At 43.1% G+C, this 23,346-nt stretch overlaps 1 protein-coding gene across 7 annotated transcripts in view; it reads left to right on the plus strand.

The window, feature by feature from the left end:
* Positions 1-16,930: 16,930 nt before the first annotated feature.
* Positions 16,931-23,346, plus strand: part of LOC123514385 (CLIP-associating protein 1-like) — a 317,191-nt gene continuing 310,775 nt past the window's right edge. For 5 of the 7 annotated variants that reach the window (XM_045272272.1, XM_045272282.1, XM_045272276.1 and 2 more), the window contains exon 1: positions 16,931-17,078. The gene's annotated coding sequence lies outside the window, so the exon portion shown is untranslated. Of the gene's footprint in view, positions 17,079-17,130; positions 17,390-23,346 lie in introns of those variants that run through there. The other 2 variants (XM_045272273.1, XM_045272274.1) reach the window with 2 other exon arrangements.

Consider the following 23,346-nt stretch of genomic DNA (forward strand, 5'->3'; position numbering starts at 1 on the left):
TGAAGGTGGGAGTGGGTATTTGCCTCTCAAACAGTGAAGGTGGGAGTGGGTATTTGCCTCTCAAACAGTGAAGGTGGGAGTGGGTATTTGCCTCTCAAACAGTGAAGGTGGGAGTGGGTATTTGCCTCTCAAACAGTGAAAGGTGCCTCTCAAACAGTGAAGGTGGGGTATTTGCCTCTCAAACAGTGAAGGTGGGAGTGGGTATTTGCCTCTCAAACAGTGAAGTATTTGCCTCTCAAACAGTGAAGGTGGGAGGGTATTTGCCTCTCCACAGTGAAGGTGGGAGTGGGTATTTGCCTCTCTCAAACAGTGAAGGTGGGAGTGGGTATTTGCCTCTCAAACAGTGAAGGTGGGAGTGGGTATTTGCCTCTCAAACAGTGAAGGTGGGAGTGGGTATTTGCCTCTCCCAAACAGTGAAGGTGGGAGTGGGTATTTGCCTCTCAAACAGTGAAGGTGGGAGTGGGTATTTGCCTCTCAAACAGTGAAGGTGGGAGTGGGTATTTGCCTCTCAAACAGTGAAGGTGGGAGTGGGTATTTGCCTCTCAAACAGTGAAGGTGGGAGTGGGTATTTGCCTCTCAAACAGTGAAGGTGGGAGTGGGTATTTGCCTCTCAAACAGTGAAGGTGGGAGTGGGTATTTGCCTCTCAAACAGTGAAGGTGGGAGTGGGTATTTGCCTCTCCACAGTGAAGGTGGGAGTGGGTATTTGCCTCTCAAACAGTGAAGGTGGGTATTTGCCTCTCAAACAGTGAAGGTGGGAGTGGGTATTTGCCTCTCAAACAGTGAAGGTGGGAGTGGGTATTTGCCTCTCAAACAGTGAAGGTGGGAGTGGGTATTTGCCTCTCAAACAGTGAAGGTGGGAGTGGGTATTTGCCTCTCAAACAGTGAAGGTGGGAGTGGGTATTTGCCTCTCAAACAGTGAAGGTGGGAGTGGGTATTTGCCTCTCAAACAGTGAAAGGTATTTGCCTCTCAAACAGTGAAGGTGGGAGTGGGTATTTGCCTCTCAAACAGTGAAGGTGGGAGTGGGTATTTGCCTCTCAAACAGTGAAGGTGGGAGTGGGTATTTGCCTCTCAAACAGTGAAGGTGGGAGTGGGTATTTGCCTCTCAAACAGTGAAGGTGGGAGTGGGTATTTGCCTCTCAAACAGTGAAGGTGGGAGTGGGTATTTGCCTCTCAAACAGTGAAGGTGGGAGTGGGTATTTGCCTCTCAAACAGTGAAGGTGGGAGTGGGTATTTGCCTCTCAAACAGTGAAGGTGGGAGTGGGTATTTCTCAAACAGTGAAGGTGGGAGGTATTTGCCTCTCAAACAGTGAAGGTGGGTATTTGCCTCTCAAACAGTGAAGGTGGGAGTGGGTATTTGCCTCTCAAACAGTGAAGGTGGGAGTGGGTATTTGCCTCTCAAACAGTGAAGGTGGGAGTGGGTATTTGCCTCTCAAACAGTGAAGGTGGGAGTGGGTATTTGCCTCTCAAACAGTGAAGGTGGGAGTGGGTATTTGCCTCTCAAACAGTGAAGGTGGGAGTGGGTATTTGCCTCTCAAACAGTGAAGGTGGGAGTGGGTATTTGCCTCTCAAACAGTGAAGGTGGGAGTGGGTATTTGCCTCTCAAACAGTGAAGGTGGGAGTGGGTATTTGCCTCTCAAACAGTGAAAGGTGCCTCTCAAACAGTGAAGGTGGGGTATTTGCCTCTCAAACAGTGAAGGTGGGAGTGGGTATTTGCCTCTCAAACAGTGAAGGTGGGAGTGGGTATTTGCCTCTCAAACAGTGAAGGTGGGAGTGGGTATTTGCCTCTCAAACAGTGAAGGTGGGAGTGGGTATTTGCCTCTCAAACAGTGAAGGTGGGAGTGGGTATTTGCCTCTCAAACAGTGAAGGTGGGAGTGGGTATTTGCCTCTCAAACAGTGAAGGTGAAGGTGGGAGTGGGTATTTGCCTCTCAAACAGTGAAGGTGGGAGTGGGTATTTGCCTCTCAAACAGTGAAGGTGGGAGTGGGTATTTGCCTCTCAAACAGTGAAGGTGGGAGTGGGTATTTGCCTCTCAAACAGTGAAGGTGGGAGTGGGTATTTGCCTCTCAAACAGTGAAGGTGGGAGTGGGTATTTGCCTCTCAAACAGTGAAGGTGGGAGTGGGTATTTGCCTCTCAAACAGTGAAGGTGGGAGTGGGTATTTGCCTCTCAAACAGTGAAGGTGGGAGTGGGTATTTGCCTCTCAAACAGTGAAGGTGGGAGTGGGTATTTGCCTCTCAAACAGTGAAGGTGGGAGTGGGTATTTGCCTCTCAAACAGTGAAGGTGGGAGTGGGTATTTGCCTCTCAGTGAAGGTGGGAAACAGTGAAGGTGGGAGTGGGTATTTGCCTCTCAAACAGTGAAGGTGGGAGTGGTATTTGCCTCTCAAACAGTGAAGGTGGGAGTGGGTATTTGCCTCTCAAACAGTGAAGGTGGGAGTGGGTATTTGCCTCTCAAACAGTGAAGGTGGGAGTGGGTATTTGCCTCTCAAACAGTGAAGGTGGGAGTGGGTATTTGCCTCTCAAACAGTGAAGGTGGGAGTGGGTATTTGCCTCTCAAACAGTGAAGGTGGGAGTATTTGCCTCTCAAACAGTGAAGGTGGGAGTGGGTATTTGCCTCTCAAACAGTGAAGGTGGGAGTGGGTATTTGCCTCTCAAACAGTGAAGGTGGGAGTGGGTATTTGCCTCTCAAACAGTGAAGGTGGGAGTGGGTATTTGCCTCTCAAACAGTGAAGGTGGGAGTGGGTATTTGCCTCTCCCACAGTGAAGGTGGGAGTGGTATTTGCCTCCCACAGTGAAGGTGGGAGTGGGTATTTGCCTCTCAAACAGTGAAGGTGGGAGTGGTATTTGCCTCTCAAACAGTGAAGGTGGGAGTGGGTATTTGCCTCTCAAACAGTGAAGGTGGGAGTGGTATTTGCCTCTCAAACAGTGAAGGGTATTTGCCTCTCCACAGTGAAGGTGGGAGTGGGTATTTGCCTCTCAAACAGTGAAGGTGGGAGTGGGTATTTGCCTCTCAAACAGTGAAGGTGGGAGTGGGTATTTGCCTCTCAAACAGTGAAGGTGGGAGTGGGTATTTGCCTCTCAAACAGTGAAGGTGGGAGTGGGTATTTGCCTCTCAAACAGTGAAGGTGGGAGTGGGTATTTGCCTCTCAAACAGTGAAGGTGGGAGTGGGTATTTGCCTCTCAAACAGTGAAGGTGGGAGTGGGTATTTGCCTCTCAAACAGTGAAGGTGGGAGTGGGTATTTGCCTCTCAAACAGTGAAGGTGGGAGTGGGTATTTGCCTCTCAAACAGTGAAGGTGGGAGTGGGTATTTGCCTCTCAAACAGTGAAGGTGGGAGTGGGTATTTGCCTCTCAAACAGTGAAGGTGGGAGTGGGTATTTGCCTCTCAAACAGTGAAGGTGGGAGTGGGTATTTGCCTCTCAAACAGTGAAGGTGGGAGTGGGTATTTGCCTCTCAAACAGTGAAGGTGGGAGTGGGTATTTGCCTCTCAAACAGTGAAGGTGGGAGTGGGTATTTGCCTCTCAAACAGTGAAGGTGGGAGTGGGTATTTCTCAAACAGTGAAGGTGGGAGTGGGTATTTGCCTCTCAAACAGTGAAGGTGGGAGTGGGTATTTGCCTCTCCACAGTGAAGGTGGGAGTGGGTATTTGCCTCTCAAACAGTGAAGGTGGGAGTGGGTATTTGCCTCTCAAACAGTGAAGGTGGGAGTGGGCACAGTGAAGGTGGGAGTGGGTATTTGCCTCCCACAGTGAAGGTGGGAGTGGGTATTTGCCTCTCCACAGTGAAGGTGGGAGTGGGTATTTGCCTCTCAAACAGTGAAGGTGGGAGTGGGTATTTGCCTCTCAAACAGTGAAGGTGGGAGTGGGTATTTGCCTCTCAAACAGTGAAGGTGGGAGTGGGTATTTGCCTCTCAAACAGTGAAGGTGGGAGTGGGTATTTGCCTCTCCACAGTGAAGGTGGGAGTGGGTATTTGCCTCTCAAACAGTGAAGGTGGGAGTGGGTATTTGCCTCTCAAACAGTGAAGGTGGGAGTGGGTATTTGCCTCTCAAACAGTGAAGGTGGGAGTGGGTATTTGCCTCTCAAACAGTGAAGGTGGGAGTGGGTATTTGCCTCTCAAACAGTGAAGGTGGGAGTGGGTATTTGCCTCTCAAACAGTGAAGGTGGGAGTGGGTATTTGCCTCTCAAACAGTGAAGGTGGGAGTGGGTATTTGCCTCTCAAACAGTGAAGGTGGGAGTGGGTATTTGCCTCTCAAACAGTGAAGGTGGGAGTGGGTATTTGCCTCTCAAACAGTGAAGGTGGGAGTGGGTATTTGCCTCTCAAACAGTGAAGGTGGGAGTGGGTATTTGCCTCTCAAACAGTGAAGGTGGGAGTGGGTATTTGCCTCTCAAACAGTGAAGGTGGGAGTGGGTATTTGCCTCTCAAACAGTGAAGGTGGGAGTGGGTATTTGCCTCTCAAACAGTGAAGGTGGGAGTGGGTATTTGCCTCTCAAACAGTGAAGGTGGGAGTGGGTATTTGCCTCTCAAACAGTGAAGGTGGGAGTGGGTATTTGCCTCTCAAACAGTGAAGGTGGGAGTGGGTATTTGCCTCTCAAACAGTGAAGGTGGGAGTGGGTATTTGCCTCTCAAACAGTGAAGGTGGGAGGTATTTGCCTCTCAAACAGTGAAGGTGGGAGTGGGTATTTGCCTCTCAAACAGTGAAGGTGGGAGTGGGTATTTGCCTCTCAAACAGTGAAGGTGGGAGTGGGTATTTGCCTCTCAAACAGTGAAGGTGGGAGTGGGTATTTGCCTCTCAAACAGTGAAGGTGGGAGTGGGTATTTGCCTCTCAAACAGTGAAGGTGGGAGGTATTTGCCTCTCCACAGTGAAGGTGGGAGGGTATTTGCCTCTCAAACAGTGAAGGTGGGAGTGGGTATTTGCCTCTCAAACAGTGAAGGTGGGAGTGGTATTTGCCTCTCAAACAGTGAAGGTGGGAGTGTATTTGCCTCTCAAACAGTGAAGGTGGGAGTGGGTATTTGCCTCTCAAACAGTGAAGGTGGGAGTGGGTATTTGCCTCTCAAACAGTGAAGGTGGGAGTGGTATTTGCCTCTCAAACAGTGAAGGTGGGAGTGGGTATTTGCCTCTCAAACAGTGAAGGTGGGAGTGGGTATTTGCCTCTCAAACAGTGAAGGTGGGAGTGGGTATTTGCCTCTCAAACAGTGAAGGTGGGAGTGGTATTTGCCTCTCAAACAGTGAAGGTGGGAGTGGGTATTTGCCTCTCAAACAGTGAAGGTGGGAGTGGGTATTTGCCTCTCAAACAGTGAAGGTGGGAGTGGGTATTTGCCTCTCAAACAGTGAAGGTGGGAGTGGTATTTGCCTCTCCACAGTGAAGGTGGGAGTGGGTATTTGCCTCTCAAACAGTGAAGGTGGGAGTGGTATTTGCCTCTCAAACAGTGAAGGTGGGAGTGGGTATTTGCCTCTCAAACAGTGAAGGTGGGAGGTATTTGCCTCTCAAACAGTGAAGGTGGGGTATTTGCCTCTCAAACAGTGAAGGTGGGAGTGGTATTTGCCTCTCAAACAGTGAAGGTGGGAGTGGGAGTGGGTATTTGCCTCTCAAACAGTGAAGGTGGGAGTGGGTATTTGCCTCTCAAACAGTGAAGGTGGGAGGTATTTGCCTCTCAAACAGTGAAGGTGGGAGTGGGTATTTGCCTCTCAAACAGTGAAGGTGGGAGTGGGTATTTGCCTCTCAAACAGTGAAGGTGGGAGTGGGTATTTGCCTCTCAAACAGTGAAGGTGGGAGTGGGTATTTGCCTCTCAAACAGTGAAGGTGGGAGTGGGTATTTGCCTCTCAAACAGTGAAGGTGGGAGTGGGTATTTGCCTCTCAAACAGTGAAGGTGGGAGAGGGTATTTGCCTCTCCACAGTGAAGGTGGGAGTGGGTATTTGCCTCTCCACAGTGAAGGTGGGAGTGGGTATTTGCCTCTCAAACAGTGAAGGTGGGAGAGGGTATTTGCCTCTCAAACAGTGAAGGTGGGAGTGGGTATTTGCCTCTCAAACAGTGAAGGTGGGAGTGGGTATTTGCCTCTCAAACAGTGAAGGTGGGAGTGGGTATTTGCCTCTCAAACAGTGAAGGTGGGAGTGGGTATTTGCCTCTCCCACAGTGAAGGTGGGAGTGGGTATTTGCCTCTCCCACAGTGAAGGTGGGAGTGGGTATTTGCCTCTCCCACAGTGAAGGTGGGAGTGGGTATTTGCCTCTCAAACAGTGAAGGTGGGAGTGGGTATTTGCCTCTCAAACAGTGAAGGTGGGAGTGGGTATTTGCCTCTCAAACAGTGAAGGTGAGAGAGGGTATTTGCCTCTCCCACAGTGAAGGTGGGAGTAGGTATTTGCCTCTCCCACAGTGAAGGTGGGAGTGGGTATTTGCCTCTCAAACAGTGAAGGTGAGAGAGGGTATTTGCCTCTCCCACAGTGAAGGTGGGAGTGGGTATTTGCCTCTCAAACAGTGAAGCTGGGAGTGGGTATTTATCTCCCACAGTGAAGGTGGGAGTGGGTATTTGCCTCTCCCACAGTGAACCTGGGAGTGGGTATTTCTCTCTTCCACAGTGAAGGTGGGAGTAGGTATTTGCCTCTCCCACAGTGAAGGTGGGAGTGGGTATTTACCTCTCCCACAGTGAAGGTGGGAGTGGGTATTTGCCTCTCAAACAGTGAAGGTGGGAGTGGGTATTTGCCTCTCCCACAGTGAAGGTGGGAGTGGGTATTTGCCTCTCCCACAGTGAAGGTGGGAGTGGGTATTTGCCTCTCCCTCAGTGAAAGTGTGAGTAGGTATTTGCCTCTCAAACAGTGAAGGTGGGAGTGGGTATTTGCCTCTCCCACAGTGAAGGTGGGAGTGGTATTTGCCTCTCCACAGTGAAGGTGGGAGTGGGTATTTGCCTCTCAAACAGTGAAGGTGGGAGTGGGTATTTGCCTCTCAAACAGTGAAGGTGGGAGTGGGTATTTGCCTCTCAAACAGTGAAGGTGTGAGTAGGTATTTGCCTCTCAAACAGTGAAGGTGGGAGTGGGTATTTGCCTCTCAAACAGTGAAGGTGGGAGTGGGTATTTGCCTCCCACAGTGAAGGTGGGAGTGGGTATTTGCCTCTCAAACAGTGAAGGTGGGAGTGGGTATTTGCCTCTCAAACAGTGAAGGTGGGAGTGGGTATTTGCCTCTCAAACAGTGAAGGTGGGAGTGGGTATTTGCCTCTCAAACAGTGAAGGTGGGAGTGGGTATTTGCCTCTCAAACAGTGAAGGTGGGAGTGGGTATTTGCCTCTCAAACAGTGAAGGTGGGAGTGGGTATTTGCCTCTCCACAGTGAAGGTGGGAGTGGGTATTTGCCTCCCACAGTGAAGGTGGGAGTGGGTATTTGCCTCTCAAACAGTGAAGGTGAGAGAGGTGTTGCCTCTCCCACAGTGAAGGTGGGAGTAGGTATTTGCCTCTCCCACAGTGAAGGTGGGAGTGGGTATTTGCCTCTCAAACAGTGAAGGTGAGAGAGGGTATTTGCCTCTCCCACAGTGAAGGTGGGAGTGGGTATTTGCCTCTCAAACAGTGAAGCTGGGAGTGGGTATTTATCTCCCACAGTGAAGGTGGGAGTGGGTATTTGCCTCTCCCACAGTGAACCTGGGAGTGGGTATTTCTCTCTTCCACAGTGAAGGTGGGAGTAGGTATTTGCCTCTCCCACAGTGAAGGTGGGAGTGGGTATTTACCTCTCCCACAGTGAAGGTGGGAGTGGATATTTGCCTCTCCCACAGTGAAGGTGGGAGTTGGTATTTGCCTCTCCCACAGTGAAGCTGGGAGTGGGTATTTATCTCTCCCACAGTGAAGGTGGGAGTGGTTATTTGCCTCTTCCACCTCCCACAGTGAAGCTTGGAGCAGGCATTTGTCTCTCTCACAATGAAGCTGGAATTGGGTATTTGCCTCTCCCATAGTGAAGCTAGAAGTGGGTTTTTTGCCTCTCCCACCTCCTATAGGGAAGGTGGGAGTGGGCACACAATGAAGCTGGGAGTGGATATTTGCATCTCCCACAGTGAAACTGGGAATAGGTATTTGCCTCTCCCATCTTCCATAGTGAAGCTGGGAGTGGATATTTGTATCTCCCACAGTGAAGTTGGGAGTCGGTATTTGCCTCTCGAACAATGAAGCTGGGAGTGGATATTTGCATCACCCACAGTGGAGTTGGGAATGGATATTTGCCTCTCCCATAATGAAGCTGGGAGTGGATATTTGCATCTCCCACAGTGAAGCTGGGAGTGGGTATTTGCATCTCCCACAGTGAAGCTAGGAGTGGATATTTGTATCTCCCACAGTGAAGCTGGGAGTGGATATTTGCATCTCCCACAGTGAAGTTGGGAGTGGATATTTGCATCTCCCACAGTGAAGTTGGGATTGGATATTTGCATCTCCTACAGTGAAGCTGGGAGTGGATATTTGCATCTCCCACAGTGAAGTTGGGAGTGGATATTTGCATCTCCCACAGTGAAGCTGGGAGTGGATATTTGCCTCTCCCACAGTGAAGCTGGGAGTGGATATTTGCCTCTCCCACAGTGAAGCTGGGAGTGGATATTTGCATCTCCCACAGTGAAGTTGGGAGTGGATATTTGCATCTCCCACAGTGAAGCTGGGAGTGGGTATTTGCCTCTCGCAAAATGAAGTTGGTGAGTGGATATTTGCCTCTCCCACAGTGAAACTGTGGGTGGGTATTTGCCTCCCCCATCTCCCACAGTGAAGCTGGGAGTGGGTGTTTAATTGTCTCTGCCACAGTGAAGCTGGGAGTAGGTGTTTAATTGCCTTTCCTACAGTGAAGTTTGGGGTGGGTATTTCCCTCTCCCATAGTGAAGCTGGGAGTGGATTTTTGCCTCTATCATAGTGAAGCATGGTGTGGATTTTTGCCTCTACCACAGTGAAACTGGGAGTGTACATTTGCCTCTCCCACAGGGAAGCTGGAAATAATTGTCTTATATGTTTGTATCTATAATGTGAGTGGTTGTAAAAATTGAAATGTGGTGAAATGGTGAAAAAAAATATTACTATTTTTTCTAGATTATGGGGACATTTTCCTTTAGAATATTGTATGATTAAAAAGAAATAAAAATATAATTATGTATTCCATTCACAGTTTTCATTAGCTTTGGATTAATTCAGGTGCATTAAAAACTTGTTGACTCAATTTGAAGTAGAGAATTTTGTTTTTAAGGAGCTGTGTAGGTATAGGTAATGTATTAAGGAAAAATTTTCTAAATTAATAACTTAATTTTACAATATTTTTCATCTAAATGTTAAGATGTTTTTTCCTTGTTATGAAACTGCACCCAATGCAGTTGTCTTTACATTCTTTTCACATCTCCCATTTATTTTCTTTGTCAGTAGTTGTCTCACTTTTATGGAAATTTTATTTAGTTCTTGTTACATATTTCCATCATCTGTTGCTTTAATTTGTTTTGTGGTATCACCAAAGTCTCTCTCTCTCTCTCTCTCTCTCTCTCTCTCTCTCTCTCTCTCTCTCTCTCTCTCTTATGATTCATTCATTATTAGTGCCATACCTTTGTAAGTTCAAATCAGTAGAGTTTCAAGAGGATAAAATACAAAAGTAAGTGATACATAAAGAAGTGAGAGAAGGGAAGGATTAAGTAGACTATGTAGACAGCCAGATAGATACACATAGATATGAAGATAAATAATTGAAGATAATATAGATAGCTAGGTAGACAGTCAGATGTAGCTAGATTAATATAGATACACTGATAGATGTGAATAAATATAGAGATATATGTAGATAATCATAGATAAATAAGTAGGTAGGTAAATAGATAAATACATATGTAGATAGATAGATAGATCAATAAACAAGGTGTTAACTTTATAGAGGCATACGCACTACCTACATTTCCACATGAAGCCTACTGTCACGCTAAGAGATAATTCAACAATATTGTCTCAAGGATGAATAACAATATCTACAAGGACAACTGCAAATGACAGTCATGTAATAGAAAATTTTACAGATTTTGGATCCTGAAGAGCTGTTTATAATGCAGGTACTGTATGTTTGATTTTTTTTTTATTTATGCATGATTCATACCAGATATTTACCACCTATTAAGAAAAAAATGAATCAATAAAGAAAGATAGATCCAGTAAATGAGATAATTAAATAAAGAAGTGTATCCACCAGCTATTAACAGTTAGCACATATGACAGGTTGGTGAAGGAGGGCTTCCTCGGTCTCACCATGACCCCACCAAACCCCAACGGCAGCGGATGGTCATCAATCATGGCGTGCCCAACGCCATCAATGTTAACCTTCTTGCCACGTCAGAGGCCCACCCATAGCTCCTGGGCCTTGTTGAAGGGGCTGTGCCCAGCTTGGTCCACCTCCTCGGCCTGGGCTACTTTCAAGTGGGCCTGTACACCCCTGAGCCTGATCTGTGTGGCCACTGCTGTTGGTTCAGGCATCAGAGCTGGAAGCGTAAGTTGGTGCTGCGCTGCAGGTACTTTTCTGGTGGTCAGTGGCGGACTTACCATTAGGCAACACTAGGTGGTTGCTTAGGGCCCCAAGTTTCTGGGGGCCCTATGAAACTCCTCATACACTTATGGTTAATAGAGGTTTAATTTGCACATATTATTTATGTCTTTGATTAAAATCCATTTGCGGTGTGTGGGCATTGCAGAAGTATGTCATCAGCATAGATGATGACCTGGGTGCCCTGTGGGAAGGAACAACGTGCAATTTTGTCCATTAAAACATTGAAAAGCATTGGACTAACCCTGTGGTGTTCCAAGCTCAAAGACTTCCTTAGAAGATACTGCACCTTGAAACCAAACCTGTGCTGTTCTATTGTACAAATAGTCCCTGATTCATCCTAATAATCCACCTTTGACACCTTTGAGGATGAGTTCCTTTATAATAACATCTTTGTTGGCCGTCAAAGGCACTCTTAAGATAGTCGAAAGCTGTGCAGGTAGCATCCTTATTTATAAGACACTCAACAAAACAATGACTTGTAGAGTGACCTATTAGGAAGCTATGTACATTGTCAGAGTACATGGCCCACCTTGTATATAAGCCTATTAAATATTACCAGTTCCATCATCTTACACAGAAAGCTGGTGAGAGAAATAGGGCGAAAAGTGCCATCACCTTTGGGGATTGGGATGATAATGGCTTTTTCCAGAAGTGGGGAAGCTTGCCTGCAGTGAGAAACGTGTTAAATAGCACCTTGTTCAGGAAGGAGACCCAGTACTTCTTCCTTTCCTGCTGCCGCAGATCCGTGAGGTGTCGAGCCACGGTAACCATGGCATCCCGTGACTCTGTGTCTGCTGGGTTGAGCTGCCAACGTCTCTGGTAGGCAGCGAGCGTCTGTTGGCAGTTCAGAATGACAGGGTCAGTAGCGTAAGTCCAGCGGCGTGGAGCATGGGCCCTTGCTGGAACCCTTGGAGTCGCGATGAATCCCTCGATGGTGTGCAGGAGTCCGTCATACAGTGCCTCTGCATCAGCAAAGGAGCCCTTCACGGCAGCGTACCATGCCACCACATGGACGACGTGGTCCGTCATCCTGGATGGTGGCACCGTCAAGCGCTTCCTGGGCACTGCTGGGCGGACTGCACAGGAGGGTCGTCTCCAGGGCGAAGTGGTCGCTCAGCAATGACCTGACAAGATAAGTTTGGGCAGTATATGTTGGCATATTGATGAGGGCTACATAATCAAGTCTGCCTCCTTGAACATGTGTGGGTGTGTGGTCCCCAGTAAGTACAGCTGTATCTGTGGTGTCAAGGAAAGCCTTCCAGCACACCATTGGCATTGGTGGTGAGGTGGCTTCCTAATTCCTTATGCCTGGCATTAAGGTCACCCATGATAACACTCTGCTCTTCAAGAACATATTCAGGAAAATTTGCAATATTTAAGGCACCAGCATGAATGTACATGTTTACAAAGTAAATAATTTCACCCACAGTGTGCAAGCAAACAGTAATAAATTCAATACCCTCAGTGACCCTCATTTCCATGAAGTTAACTGGAATCCCATGTTTAATGTAAGTGGCCATTCCCCGACTACTGCCGTCACCACAACTGAGGGTGTGGGAGGCATAACCTCACAGCTCAGGCACCCGTGGCCCTACCTCCTGTAAGGCAATAATGTCAGGCTTATGGAGAAGGACATGAGAGTGTAGGTCAGTGAAGCGGGCATGTAGACCATTGACATTCCATGTTAGGGTGCGGAAACTCTTACCATTCATCACGATGGTGTTGCATCTGTGTCTTCAGGCCGTCCACTTTCTGTGTCAGGCGAGACACCTGCTCCATCAGCATCTGTATGGCTGCCATCAGATGTCCCTGGTCTGGCTTGGGGCTGGCAGTCATCAGATGTCCCTGGTCTGGTTCAGGGCTGGCAGTCTGGGCTGGATTTGGGCTGGAACAGCGCTTCTTCTTACGGCTGACCAATGTCCATTCACCTGCAGCATCCTCATCACAGTCTGCCTCAGGTGACTTGCTCTCTGAGGAAGGGGGAGCTGGGGCCCTCCCTGAGGAGGTCTGGAGTTGTCGCGTAGCTCCCTTGACTAGCTTGTCTCGGTGAGGATGCAGTGGCAGTTGCATACTACCCTGCAGCATTGACCTTTTTCTTGGGTGGGTCGCACAGGCCATACTGACATACGTCACTCTCTCCTTGGTCCTGCTGGGCACCGCTTGCTGGAGATGGGTTTGGGGCCACAGTGGAGGTCCCACTGCATACTGTGTGTTGCTGGTTCATGAAGGCAGCAAACTCATTACTAAGACCAGAGACTGTTGCAGACAGGTTGTCTACTTTGGCAGCTAGCGCACTCACCACTGCCATCAGCTGCTGGGTGGAGTCAGTGGCAGGCAGTTCCTGAGTGATGCCTGGCTGGGGCACTGTTTTTGGAGGCACAGGGGCACTGTAGCAGTGCGCTGCGGCAAAGGTGGGAACACGGCAGGTGTGGTTGAAGTGCCAGTGGTGGAGCTGGAAGGCTGGGACAGGTGAGGGGCAGCAGCCGAGAAGGAGGGCTTCGTCACCCAGGCGTTGGTCTGGAGAGGTGGAGCCTGGCGGAACACAAGCCTGGGCTGACTTACCTCATCAATGGCAGGCTTCCTTTGGGACCGAGGCCTGACAGTGCAGAGGGTGGAGTGGGCGTTGTGGTCACCCCCAACAATTGCAGCAGCGAGGAGGGATTTTGGTGCCCTCCTTGATCTTATCCAGGCACTGTGCTGACTTATGTAGATTTATCTAGACTTATCTAGATTTTAGCAAGGCGTTTGATAAGGTACCGCATAGGAGGCTAGTGTACATATTGAGACTACATGGGATAGGGGGTAGGTTAGTTGATTGGATTAGTGAATGGCTTTCTGATAGGAAACAGAGAGTAGTATTAAATGGGGCAATGTCTGAGTGGAAGGAAGTGGTTAGTGGGGTACCCCAAGGATCAGTGCTAGGACCTCTTCTTTTCTTGGTGTACATTAACGATTTAAATATAGGAATTAGTAGCAAAGTATCAAAGTTTGCAGATGATACTAAGATAGCATGTGCAGTACAGGGTGAAAAGGACAATTACAGAATACAACGAGACCTGGACAGGCTGATAGCATGGGCAGACAGGTGGCAGATGGAGTTTAATTCTAAAAGTGTCAGGTTATGCATTTAGGTAAAGACAACACAAACTTTAACTATGAGATGGAGGGATGTTGGCTAGAGGCAGTAGAGGAAGGAAAGGATTTAGGAGTAGTGATAGACAGGACTATGAAATTTTCAAAGCAATGTTTAGAAGCAAGAAATAGGGCAAATAGGATCCTGGGTTTTATAAATAGAAATGTTAGTTATAAAAGTAAGGAAGTGGTGCGTAGCTTATATAATTCCTATGTTAGGCCCCATTTAGAGTATTGCATACAGGCCTGGTCACCCCACTATAGGCAGGATATCAACATGTTAGAAGCAGTTCAGAGAAGAGCAACTAGGATGATACCAGCATTAAAGCGCCTGGAGTATAGAGATAGATTAAAGGAATTAAACATGTTTTCATTTGAGAGGAGATGTATAAGAGGGGATATGATAGAGTTATTTAAAATGTTCTCAGATACAAACTACATAGATGTGAGATCTTTCTTTACCTTAGAGGAGGGAAGTAGGACTAGAAATCATGGCAGGAAGATTAGAAAGCAAGGCTGCAGGTTAGATATAAGAAAATATTTCTTTAGTCATAGGGTGGTAGACTTCTGGAATGCATTGCCAGAGACGGTTGTAAATAGCACTAGTTTGACAATGTTTAAAAACAGATTAGATAAGCACTTAAATTTATTAGATTTATAATTATGTATAGCACTGCATGATAGTTTTTATAAGAAATTTACTATAGTTAAACAAGACATGATCCCCATGTATGGGGACCACAAATTGTAGAGGATTTCGCTGCAGGACTTAGCCCTGTTAATGGGCCAAATATTTAGAATTAGTATATAATGTATTGTATACTTGTAAGTGTATCTTTAAGTACTGATGACGAGGTCGCTGTGCGACTGATACAGGATAACCTAGATGGGCCCTGGTGGCCCTTTGTTATCCTATTATTTATGTTATGTTATGTTATGTTATGTTATGGGGGCCAGCACAGTATCTACAGCGAAGGACAGACTGGCAACGCCACTCCTTGTGTCCCCAGCGACTGCAGTGGCGACATAAGTCTTGTTCTGGCGTGTAACACTCCACACGCCGACGTCCAAGGCCCAGGAGATGCACCTCACTGGGCACCTTCCTTATAACCACTCCCAACAGTTGGGGCCTTGGCATCTGCCCCACCATTCTCCTCTTCAGCCCATGGAATCCGGCTGGTACTTCAATGAGGTTGACATTGATGTGGGTCGCTACACCATGGATAATGACAGTGTGACTGGACGTGCTTCAGCTTCAACTCTTGTTTCACACCGGAGACGATGCACACGCGCGAAGCTGCATGGCTTATAAAATCGCCTCAGTCACTCAGTGTATTTCCAATAGGAGTGTTCACACCGGATACGAAACTTTTGGAAAGGATAATATATATATATATATATATATATATATATATATATATATATATATATATATATATATATATATATATATATATATATATATATATACGTCCACGCGTAGGTTCGAATCCCACCACGTATCGCCTTGATACTTTGTCATTTGTCGAGTGGTTTGAAGTCACCTATACATATCACCATGATACCCAGGTTCTAGGTGGTTACACCAAAGATGCGTTTGGGTGGTGATATGGGCCCTTATATGGGTACCACTATAAATATAATTGCCTGCGTCACTAATGGGTGGAAGCTGAGGAGCGCTTCCCATACTCTTAAGTTACCTACAGGCACTATAGGCCAGGACATAGAAAGAAAAATAAATAATAAAAAACAAAATAAATGAATAAATAAATAAATGAAATAAATAAATAAATAAAAAAAAGAATATATATATATATATATATATATATATATATATATATATATATATATATATATATATATATATATATATATATATATATATATATATATATATATATATATATATATATATATATATATATATATATATATATATATATATATATATATATATATATATATATATATATATATATATATATATATATATATATATATATATATATATATATATATATATATATATATATATATATATATATATATATATATATATATATATATATATATATATATATATATATATATATATATATATATATATATATATATATATATATATATATATATATATATATATATATATATATATATATATATATATATATATATATATATATATATATATATATATATATATGTGTGTGTGTGTGTGTGTGTGTGTGTGTGTGTTGCTCTTTCGTCCATAAAGGATCATCGAGGGAATGAATGATTGTTTTCCTTTTTTTCTTGTCCCCCCTTATTTTTAGTGACCAGTTACCGTTTCGTGACGCATTATTTTCTACATAAGTTTTATTGAACAATTCTTGCACATTACTCTTAATGATGAGGTGTTTTTGAGTCGGGTAAGATAAAGAAATGGTTTGTGTGGGCGGGAAATCTGAATGACTGAAGTAGTTTTTAACAATTGATTTTTGTCTATATTGTAATGTAAATACTTATGTAATCATCTTCACTTGCTTTATGTATCATTGTGTTTCAAACCTAAGGATTAGAAAATACTCAAAACATCTTTTATTTAGAGTTGGAATTGTAAATAAAACCACTGAATTCTCGACCAGTGTATAGAGGCAGTAAGCATGTGGGGCAATAAACTAGATCCTCTTTACATTCAGATCCTACTAATACCCGATACTCTGTGAGATCCACCGGGAGACTTATCAAGTGCAACAAACTTTCTGATTAGTGTTTAAGATGCATTTAATAATAAGTCTCTGGGAAATTAGTGCATCACTTATAGTAATGATGTTTTCACACCAAATATTTGATACATCTTCTACCTGTTAGACGTAGAAGCTAGGTAGTCTTGCTATTGGTCCCTACAGTTACCAACATGATAATAAAAAAAAAGACATATGTAATCCTTATCTCAATACCATGTCAACTTCTTATGTGATCTTGATATAATAAGCTAGGTAGAACTACTAAAGGCCAAAGGAAGAGTATTACCAAGGAAGAGAATGATGAAAGATGTGCAATTAAGTGGAGCAAGAAATGGAAGCCATTGAAATAACACCGCAGGAAAATAGAAAGAAAAATGAATGTGATCCACAACTGATACTCAGTTCTGACAATAGAAAAGCAGATGGAGAAGAATGAAATGAATAACAAGAGGTAGAGGAGTGGGCAAGTGTTGCGTAAGTGAGAAGGATCAGAGTGAGGCTGGCGATGGTGTTTTGTTTAGGGAGCGCCATCTTTGTGCCGCCACAGCAAGCGGGCCGGGCGGGCGCCTCTCAGCCTCAGTTTATTGTTTTTATGGCGGAGGTCGTTGCTGTCGGGAACAAATGCTCGCAAGAATGTTGATATAGACATAACTATAGAGTGGAACATGCTGGTGTTAATCTAGAAAGTGTGTTAATAGGTAAGGTTTCGCTGTGTGACAAAATGACTGATGTTTGGGGCGCATAGTGGTGAAAAGTAATGTTGTTAAGGTGACTGAGGTTGACCGCACCTCGGCTAAGATACATTTTTTTATTTTTTTTTTTATTTCCATGGTGTTTGCTGTACGACTCCCCTGCTTAACGTTGTGGTGCGCGGTGGTGAGATGAAGGTGTTCTGTGCCGCTGTGATGGTGGAGGTGACGGCACGATAGAGGGAGGCCTTAGCGAGACTTCCTGCCCTCAAGTGAAAGTGGCATTATTCATGCATTGGTTATTATGAAAAATTGAATCGGTGTGTTACTTATATTGGAGATTTATATTTAGTAAAAAGTGTTCTTGCAGATTCACATGATTCATATCTCTAGGCCATTGCAACCATACAATATTGAAAAAAGTTAACCATGATTTTAGCTCATTTAGCTTGTGGTAGTAATATATTGGTAAATACTATCCACATTTTTTGTCTTTATTTGGGGATACCAGACTGTGTAGGGTAATGTGGTGACATACTGCGGGAAAATATTTTTGGAAAATCATGTTCAAGTCTTGAAGGTAAGAGTGGATCAGAAACATGTCATGGAATGGGCCACCCACAGCACTCAGCTAATTTTTGCTGGAGGGAACTAAATGACTTTATTTTTGGCAATTCAACGAATATATATATATATATATATATATATATATATATATATATATATATATATATATATATATATATATATTACCAATCACCTCAATGTGAAGGTGATTCATAGTTATTTGACAACTAAAAAAAAAACTCATTTCGAATTATAAGAAATTATGTAATTAACACGGACATTATAAATAGTGTTTTATAAATGAAAAGAACAGTAAAATAATATGTTTTCAGTCAAGACTGCCTATCTTGGCGATCTGTATTACATGTTTATTTCATCCCTGCAACACACATGAAAAGCATTATGAATGAAATTTTGTTGTGTGAGATAAAACCAATAGATATTTTATATTGTTTTACAATCAAAACATTGGAAATATAGAGCTAGTTGTAACTATTTTCTATCTACTACTTATGTTAAGTGGGGACAGGATAACTTAATTTGAATTGAATATGTAAGAGTTTGTGTAGGCTACATCCACACACAGCATTGTACAGAAAGCTGCCTCTTAGCCCTGTTGCTCTCCAACCAGTATCAGAGCAACAGTGCTTGATAAAAGCTTAGTATGTCATTAAATATGTACATATGCCCAATATTCATATTCAATACTTTACAAACAGGACCACACTACATTCAAGGTTATGAAACAGTTTGAAAGGAATGTCTGAAGTTACAATGGATGCCACAAAAAATTGAAAATCTTATTTTCTATTTACTTGTGGTGTCCCATAAGAAACAGATCTTGTTTGCTGTCATCATGTCCACTTGTAGTGTTGCCAAAACAGCTGTGCTATAATTTCTATCTTTTTAAAGGGATCTGTGCAGATCACCCCTTTGTGCTTCACCTTGTCCCACTGCAGTGTGTGTATGTGGGAATGTTAAAATTTTGTATTTCTCATCTCATTCCAACCTTTGGTTTTGAAATGTGATGTCTGCCACAGATGACAGTCAGGCATAGTATGGCCTTGTGGCCTACAAGCATTACTAGGTACATGCATGGCGAACACACTTGAAAGATGGTGGTGCATGCAGAAATCAAACAGGAAATTATAGTGGTTGAGTTTGACGAGGCTTTTAACTTTTGTTGTGTAACTAAAGAAGATTTAGGTTGCAAATATGTATACATAGTGTAGTTGTTTCAGTACTAGTGATGTGTGTGTCATCACTTATCATATAGGAAGTTGATAGTAATGGTTCTTGTAGAACATTTGAAAAAAGACAAAAACAAGATAGGTAATGTAAAGAAGTGCTATGTGACTTTATCATTAACCTTAATGTGACTATTACCTCAGTAAGGCCTCGCGTACCATTGAGCATGTGTGATTTTGTTTGTGGATTACAAAGCATAGCTGCCTGTAGATTTAGCTTTGAAATACCTCTTCCTGTTACTTTTTAGAATTAAGATTCTTGTCAAACATTCAGCAGTTGCTCTATGCCTTTGATCTTTTTTTTTTTTTTTTTTTTTTTTTTTTTTTTTTTAAAGCTGTGTAGTCATAGATGTTTGAAAATTATGCTTTCAGATTCACAAAATTATTTGGAATATTGTTATTTTGAAGTTTCTCCCTTTGTTCTGTCTTTGTACATGTTGTTGATAGATACATTATGCCTCTTGAATGTCATGTTGGGTATGCATGAAATTCTCTCTAGTTTGGAAGGTCTTGCTTTTATGTTATACATACTGAATGACTTCCATGAGCACATTTTCATCATTAGAAAACATGTCTCCTGCCACCTCCCTCTCTGTTTGTTGTTCAGCTAATTGGTGTGCTTGTAATGAATGTTCTTGTTAGTTTCCCTATTGTTTTTAAATGTAAGATATTTTCAGTCAGCTCATTAGTTTAGTCTTATCTCATGCTGGCCCTTTTTGTTTGAAAACATTAAATATAGTATTAATATCAAAATATTAACTCGGTTGATAATTTGTGTAATAGCTATATTGAGACAATTTTTGTGCAAAATATGTTACTTTTTAAAATTTTGATCAACATCTAAAATGATGGAAATAGCTGTAAAATTAAATAACTGAATTAGTCTTTGAATTAGTCTTAACCTAACCTCAGCTAATATACATGAAGATGTGAATGTTATTTTAGTATCATCAAACGATAAATGCATAACTGTCCCTTTACATCAGCCAACATATGCCACTGGAGACGTGACATGTGCTGTCTCTTGTGGATGTGAATGATTTACTTGTTTGTTTTCCTGAAAGGTAATTGATATTGTTATCCAATTGATATTTGAAAGAAAATCAGCTTAGGACAAGGTTAATTGATGAGGCAATCAGAAATGTAAAATGAATTTTAGGAAGTGGCAGCAAAAGGATCAAGGAGGCAGGCTGTAGCTTATAGACCAGCCTTGCCTATGACCACTATAGGCAGCTTTTTCCAGAACTTCATTCTTCTTGGAAATTGCATTTTATGGTTTGTCAGACAGAGACATCCTAGTATGTAGTGTGCTTTACTAGTGAAGGCACTTTTGTCGATTGAGCTTAAAGGTCGGTTCGCATATGGTAGTTTGTGACTGAAATTGCAAGTTGGTAGATTTTCCAACTGAATATTGGTGCCTAGCAACTGGAAAAACTAGTCACAGAACAAGACAGTCGATTTGCAACTTTGTTTACATTGTGATGTCACAGAGAAAGGTTGGTGAGAGGAAAAGAGCACATCTGGGACCCTAAAAGTGAATTCTACAGCAACTCTAGTGACTTGCAATTTCAGTCACATATTGACACATGTGAACCTGCCGTTACGTGAGGAACTTGACCACAGTCACTGTAAGCCAAGGTGGTGCAGAAGTAAGGCCCTGCCTTCCCCCTCCAGCTTATGGGGCAGCTGTCAGGTGCTCTCACAGTGATTGTGACACTTCCCTAGATATTTTCATAATTTAAGATAGTTTTTATTGCATTACCTATATATAGATTAACATTACCTTATGCTGATTTTTTATAGAAAAAACAGTAGCAGTAGATAAAAAAAAGTCAAGTTTAAGAAGAAATTGTGGAAACTTAAAACATGTTATTCATATTACAGGATTCATATTGGTGTCAAACATACTTGGGATGTACTGACAGTCATATAAATTTGCTTATGTAGATAGATTGTTATTTGTTTTCACTGTTATCTGAAGGACTAATGTAATTGTAATGTGTTTCCTTAGTGAAGTTTTTCAAAGTCCATCCAGGATAAGGAAAATTGCTAATTATTGGAAATTTTTTAAAATAGGTAGGTGTATAGAAAAAGAAAAACCTTTTTGAATGCACCAGTTAGCTGCTGTGGTGAAAGGAGGGAGAATGGAGAGGGCATAGTTCCAAATAAGCTTAGCTTTCAATGACTACATATACTGTACTGTATGTATCAGCAGAAATAGTTGTGCAAATCTCACCAGTGGTACTGTTGCATCTGTGTAATGTCGTGCGCTACAGTTACTTAAATGTGGGAATACTAAGGTGAAGCTAAGTGTGTCATAACTGAGTGGATGGTTTCATGTTTAACTAAGTTACATCTGGAGTAACCTTAGGATCTCAGCTAAATAACCTAATAAGTACCTACTACTTTATTAAGTGTATAATGTAAAAACAGACTTTAATCATGATAGAAATGAGACAGCCTGGAGGCTCACACTTATTTGGTTAGAGGAATGCCACTGGTCATAAAAGGTTACTAAAATTTACAAAGTGAAAAAACTGAGAATCCTTTCCTACATACAGTACATATTTGTATTTTTACAATGAGGAAAGTCATAATCTTGTCTTGCTTGTCTCTGCAGGAACAAGTCAGTGTGGTAAATTGCTAGTGAACAATATGCTGCAATGGCGTCCTCTCTAAGACTGTTATAGTATTCACCACAAGCCTTGCTAATATGTAATCATTAAGCCTGTTTTGCATAACATTGAAAATTTAATTTGAAATTATGTATTACATTACTGTGTTGTTACCCAATATTAACATAGTGTCATGATTTGGTGGAAGGAGCTTTATGTTTGCTTACTGCAGAGTTACAAAGTGTGTGTATGTGTGTGTGTGTGTGTGTGTGTGTGTGTGTGTGTGTATGTGTGTGTGTGTGTGTGTGTGTGTGTGTGTGTGTGTGGTGTGTGTGTGTGTGTGTGTGTGTGTGTGTGTGTGTGTGTGTGTGTGTGTGTGTGTGTGTGTGTGTGTGTGTGTGTGTGTGTGTGTGTGTGTAATTCACCTCAGTCGCCTGCTGGTCACACCCAGCCAGTCTTCCCCATTATGGAGCGAGCTCAGAGCTCATAGACCGATCTTCGATCTTCGGGTAGGACTGAGATCACATCAACACACTCCACACACCGGGAAAGCGAGGCCACAACCTCTCTAGTTACATCCCGTACCTATTTACTGCTAGGTGAACAGGGGCCACACATTAAAAGGCTTACCCATTTGCCTCGCCGCTGACCGGGACTCGAACCCGGCCCTCTCGATTGTGAGTCGAGCATGCTAACCACTACACTACGCGGTGTGTAATGTGTGTGTGTGTGTGTGTGTGTATTTTCACATCTTTAGCTTGTGGTGATACTATCTTGATGCAACCTCTTAAATTACATAATTAATGCCAAAAGTACTAGAGTGTCAGTTTAAGCTCCTTCCTTGATTTTTTCTCAAAGTAACTTAACAGGACTTTGGAATGTGTTCAGCTAATTATAACGTACAGTTTTGCTGGTGTGTTTTGTTTTCAGTTGTTAGGTGTTCATAAATGTGAAGATCAGAAATATGTGGTCACGGACTCACATACTGCCTCTGTGAAGCATTTTGTAGCAGTAAGGCTATGTATATTTAGAGAAAGTATTTGAAGCAAATCAAAATACCAAGAGGATTTTGTGATTGTAGAGGGCTAACATTCTTGGGAGCAGCTTTTGTTCATGTCTGGAATTTAAGTTTGATTAACATAAATTACACACACACACACACATCCCGGTAGCTCAGTGGTTAGAGCGCTGGCTTCACAAGCCAGAGGACCGGGGTTCGATTCCCCGGCCGGTTGGAGATATTTGGGTGTGTCTCCTTTCACGTGTAGCCCCTGTTCACCTAGCAGTGAGTAGGTACGGGATGTAAATCGAGGAGTTGTGACCTTGTTGTCCCGGTGTGTAGTGTGTGCCTGGTCTCAGGCCTATCCGAAGATCGGAAATAATGAGCTCTGAGCTCGTTCTGTGGGGTAATGTCTGGCTGTCTCGTCAGAGACTGCAGCAGATCAAACAGTGAATCACACACACACACACACACTATATATATATATATATATATATATATATATATATATATATATATATATATATATATATATATATATATATTTCAAAAGAGGAGTGTCAAGACACCTCTTACGTTAACTGGACCCTCCTTTTAGATTTTTTTGTTTTTTATCTTTCTCCTACTTTCCTCTTAACAGGGCCTGGCAACCAGCGGAATTTTTTTTTTTCCAACACTTTGTTTTCCCTTGGCCAGTGCCCTTGTAATGTAAAAAAAAAAAAAAAAATATATATATATATATATATATATATATATATATATATATATATATATATATGTGTGTGTGTGTGTGTGTGTGTGTGTGTGTGTGTGTGTGTGTGTGTGTGTGTGTGTGTGATTAAAAATCA

The sequence above is a fragment of the Portunus trituberculatus genome, chromosome 37 (genome assembly GCF_017591435.1).
Source record: "Portunus trituberculatus isolate SZX2019 chromosome 37, ASM1759143v1, whole genome shotgun sequence".
Classification (NCBI taxonomy): Eukaryota; Metazoa; Arthropoda; class Malacostraca; order Decapoda; family Portunidae; genus Portunus; species Portunus trituberculatus.